This window comes from Vulpes vulpes, chromosome 16, assembly GCF_048418805.1.
Source record: "Vulpes vulpes isolate BD-2025 chromosome 16, VulVul3, whole genome shotgun sequence".
Classification (NCBI taxonomy): domain Eukaryota; kingdom Metazoa; phylum Chordata; class Mammalia; order Carnivora; family Canidae; genus Vulpes; species Vulpes vulpes.
Genome location: NC_132795.1, coordinates 45,592,415 through 45,597,618, shown reverse-complemented (window position 1 = coordinate 45,597,618; position 5,204 = coordinate 45,592,415). Strand labels below are relative to the sequence as shown.

General features: G+C 37.4%; 1 pseudogene; it reads left to right on the top strand.

The window, feature by feature from the left end:
- Positions 1-3,862: 3,862 nt before the first annotated feature.
- On the top strand, positions 3,863-4,167 carry LOC112922227 (large ribosomal subunit protein eL37 pseudogene; annotated as a pseudogene).
- The last annotated feature ends 1,037 nt before the right edge of the window (positions 4,168-5,204 follow it).

The following is a 5,204-nucleotide window of genomic DNA, read 5'->3' as shown; positions in this document are numbered from 1 at the left end:
GAATACAAAAACTAGTTTGAAAACCACCATATCATGTGTGCAAACTATTGTGTAATTTTCTATCTTCTCTTTCTATAGAGAGTCCATTTTGATTTAATAATGATGAATTTATGAGGTACTGAAAACCATACCTCACTGTGTTTCATCAGTTATGATTACCATAGGTAACTGAAGGCACTTTTCATTCTGACCAATATTTCCACAAAACAATAGGAAAAAAGTTAAATTCAACAAAATGTGACCTTCAGTTAACTGATGGAATCAGTAAGTAGGATAATTGATTTCCAGTGTTTGTTCAGTAAATATTTGTTCAGCACCTCGTATATGCTCACTGATCAAGTGAGTGGAACTATCAAAAAAAAAAAAAAAAAAAAGTACGCCCAAAACAACAGTGTTTTTTTTTTTTTTTTTTCTAGGAAAACCACTATAAGCTACATCAATTGTTAACCTCAGTTTGCATTTTAAAAACTAAGTATTGGGCAGCCCCAGGGGCGCAGCGGTTTAGCGTCACCTGCAGCCCAGGGCGTGATCCTGGAGACCCTGGATCACTCCCGCATCAGGCTCCCTGCGTGGAGCCTGCTTCTCCCCCTGCTTGTGTCTCTGCCTCTCTCTCTCTCTGTCTCTATGAATAAATAAATAAAATCTTAAAAAAAAAAAACTAAGTATTATTGCTAAACTAAAATAAACAAAAAAAACAACTAGAAATATGTAAATACATTAATAAAGGAAAGACAAATACACTTTTTCAAGTTCATGAAAAGTTCTTTTACAGAGTAGTACTACTACTGACCGACAAATGTGTTGGTTAATAAAACATGAGCTCAGATAAGATAAGGGGGAAACCTAAGAAAGATTGATTTCAAATAAGAAATTGGAGTTGATTCTGCAAAGAAAAACGGACAAACGTGGATAGGCTGAAGAGATAAAAGAAATCAAAATCAGGGTAGTAAATCTAACACAGTCTCCATTGTGGCCCTTAGTTAACTCTTATTATTCCATCCCACATCAATCTTTCTCTTTTCTGAATTGTTAGCACATTTACCCTAAGTGCCAAATCCTTTAGCACATGTTTTCTAATTATTTTTGTTTCTTTGCTTTGTTAAATGGTTAGTACTCTAAGGACAAAAGCGATATCATTTTTTTTTTTTTTGTGATGTCTTCTTTAGTATCTTCCATTGCATGGTGCTGGGTGCATGGGACCTATAAATATATATAATTTAAGAGTTTGTTGATTGAGCAAACACCAAATGAAGTTCAGTACATGAAATACTCCATTCGTATAGGCAGCACATCCACACCAAAAAAAATTTTTTTTTATCTCACAGACTGCAAAATTGTCTACTTTTTTGCTCTTACTTTTTATTTTGCTTTTAATAGTCTGGTTAATATAAATTAAATTACAGATCATAAAAAAGCACTTAATAAAAATAAGCATTATTGTCTAAAAATGCATATTTTCCAACTTTCAGCATGAAACTGGGAAGACCTAATTTTAATATCCTAATATTAAGTATTTGTAAAACACTTCAAAAGTGAAAACTATTAAAGCATTATTTTGTCTGAATAATATTTCCTTTTTAGTCACACATACGAGATACAGAGAGAGAAGTCCTACTATTTGCCAGTCTATTTCTGTATGTATATTTAAAATGATACTATGATTCATCGCACTATTAATGTTTAGAAATAACTTATTTGTCACATTTCCAGATGTGAGAAGATACCAAAAATCCCTATTTTTTAATTATATAAACTGTCCAGAATAATTTTATGAACAAAGGAATCATAGTTATAACAACCAGTTGATTACAGTGGGTGAATCGTTTATCCATATTGTTTATTTCCTTTCATATGTGAAAGTAGTTGCTTCTTACTTTTACAGTATATATAAGCTTATGATACAAAACCAGATACTCTCAGCAAGAAGGCAAGAACATTCGTTTTACAATGGGAAAGATTTACATTTTGTGGAAGGCAGTAGTGGGGGAAAAATGTGCATACCTGTTATATTAAAGAAAACAGAAAGTGAGACAGGTTTATGCACTTATTCAGTGCACCGTGGAAAAAGCTACATATCCATATATTTTGCTTATTTAATCATTTGCATCTCATGTTACATTAGGAAATAGAGTGTCCTATGTGGATTCAGTTCTAATCTCAGGAAGGACTTTTTCCTACCACTTTGTATGGGGAAAGATGAAGACCTCAATTAAAAGTCGATAAGGAAATGAAATTGCATTTCTGAATGGGAAACAAGCACTTGACACGCATTTACACTCTAGTTGTTTTCTTTGTTTTTTGTTTTTGCAATGAAATACAAAACCACTACGATGAGATGTAAGATAAATTAGAAACTAGTTTGGAGGAACAGATCTTGTCACAAATTCATGAATTGCCCAGTAATTAAACATATCCAATAGTTTGTCAGAAACGTGTAAAGTAAAATAATCCAAAACATAAAATTCCATCTCATGGGAAATCTTCCTTCAACCTGAAGGAATAATCATTTTTTTTCTTCTCGGACACTAACAGAACAATAGTTTTCTCTACTGAACTCCGTCAGTTGGGCTAAATGAGCACAGAGCGAATAAGAAAGACTGCACGAATTAACAACTTCTAAAGCTATCCGTCCTGACAGGTGTGAGCTAATATCTTATTTTGGTTTTCATTTGCTTTTCTCTAATGATTAGTGATGTTGAGAAGTCACTTCCAGTTTGCCGTTTGTATGTTTTCTTTGGAGAAATGTCTCTTCAAGTCCTTACTCATTTTTTAATGGGGTAGAAGTGTGGGATTTATCAGGACCCTAAAATATTTCTTTAGAAAAATGAATGATTGGTTGCTACAAGAAGCTTTCAAAACATATATTTTATAATAGAATATTTTAGCACTGTTTATGTTATAATTAAGGTACCTTGAAAAACACAGATATCCAACTATTTAATAACTATTAACTATTTAATGATAACTATTTAATAACTATTTAATAATCAAACAAAAAAACTATTTAATGATCCAAGAAAAATTATACAGAAGCATAAGTGTATGGCATTTATAGAGAGAAATAGGTGAATCAAGAATTGATAACACAAAAGATCCAGTCTTAGAAAAATCCCTTAATGTTTTAACATAGTGATTTGCTCCTAGATCATTGCTTAAAAATATTACTCATACATTTAGTGAGTTTTCAAGCATTTGGGAAATGTAGGTGGAAACAATAGATTCTCCAGTTTTCTGGGTGATGGAAAAATAATATAAACAAGTAAAATAGAGAAGCACGCTAGACACATACTCCTACAACAATCTCTTAAGTGTATTTGCCATATTTGCTGGCTTGATATTCAAAAGTATGTGCTAGACCAAACCTTCTAGGCCATTCATTTATTCTTTAATTCATTCAATGAACCTATATCTAGTAGTTACTATGCGTAGGCATACATGGGAGATGGTATGTTACAGAAATTAAGATAGGAAAGGGGAACACCATTGAAGCAAATTAGGACAATATAACACTCAATGTGCTACTGGTGTTGATAAACACAGTGGTGAAAACACAGAACCGGCTGTGCTTGATCTTGCCTGAGGAAGCTGGAGACAGATTTGCAAACGTGAGAGCTCTAAGGTGCTTCGCAAAGAAGGAGACTATTGGCAGCTATAGGCAGAGGGGGAAAATAGAAAAAAGTGTGAAAAATAGAGATTAGTCCAAGGCCACCGTTGCTTTGGGCATGAAAACATCCAGAAACACTGTGGCACAAGGACCAAGAGCCATAGGACAGGAGAGGCCAATGGAGGAACATGTATGATGGGACGGATATAGGTAATTAGAGCCAAGAAAGTTGTCTTTGGGGTCTGCCATGGAAACAAGATGACAAAGGGGACGTTATCGTTCAGAAAGTGTAATAAGACGCTTGTGCCGTCGCTGTGGCTCTAAGGCCTACTACCTTCAGAAGTCCACCTGCGGCAAGTGTGGCCACCCTGCCAAGCGAAAGAGAACGTATAACTGGAGTCCCAAGGCTGAAAGACGAAATACCACTGGCCCCGGTAGAATGTGGCACCTGAAAATTGTACATTTTTTGCAGATTCAGGCATGGATTCCGTGAAGGAACGACACCTAAGCCCAAGAGGGCAGCTGTTGCAGCATCCAGTTCATCCTAAGGATTTCAACAATTAGTCAAAACAAACGTTCTGGTTAAAAAAAAAAAAAAAAAAAAGAACAAACCAAGAAAGTCATTTAAATAAATCATATTTGGGATTCTGAAAAAAAATCTGTCGGTTGTATGTTCGGGAATGAGTGGGTTAGAGCTCGTGGCCAGAGGGGTTAGAGAGTGACAGAGAGCTTGCTGTTTCATGTAGGGTTTGGTCAGTTACAGAGAGAGCATATCGGGCGGGAGGGTGAGGAGCCCCGATGGCCCTTGCTGGGGCAAGCAGCCCAGCTCAGTCCCAGTTCCCGGCAGCATGATATCGCTCTCCCTTGACCAGAAGAGCTTCTTCGTGCAAAATTACGCACCCTTAGTGCAGGCAGCTGGGTGGCCCACGTCAAACTGCCGGTGTGTTCAGGATTGCAGAAATACAGTCCTGTTGCCTCAATCCAGGACGACCTCTAAGGGCCAGCCCAGCTCTACGGGAAGTATCTGGGCAATGAATAGGGTTATTTGGACATCTGAAATAGAAACGTCGGCCTTCATCTTCTAAGCCGCTACTCTGGCCAAACAGTGGTTTTTGCATTCTCTGTGGCCATTGTATCGGTGATTCGAGGGAAAATCCAGTGTGTGTGGGGAGGGATGAGGAGGTGGGGGGGGTTGGGGGGTGAGAATCACTCGATTAGAATAATTGGGCATTTTTTTCTCTAGAGGACAACATATCTATAGAGGGAATAGACATAGGTTGACCTCGTTCATAGGAAGGCAGGAGAATTGCCTTGTTAGAGAGGAGGGACTGGAAGGCCATGGCCTGCGGTTTGGTCCAGTCCTATAGACCATGAAGTGGCCTCATACAGCCATCGCTGAGGTTGCCGCTGGCGGGAGAGCCTCGGTCGCTCAGGAGAAACCCTATTATTTCAGGGCGTACAGATGGATTTGTGGGTCAAGACAAGGGCTCTCAGAAGCTTGTCTCAGACTATTTTCATAGATGAGTTGTCACTCGTCATCTTTTTGAAGGCATTAAAATAAAATATAGCCAAGTGCCCAACTGCTACAGTTATGCCCCCC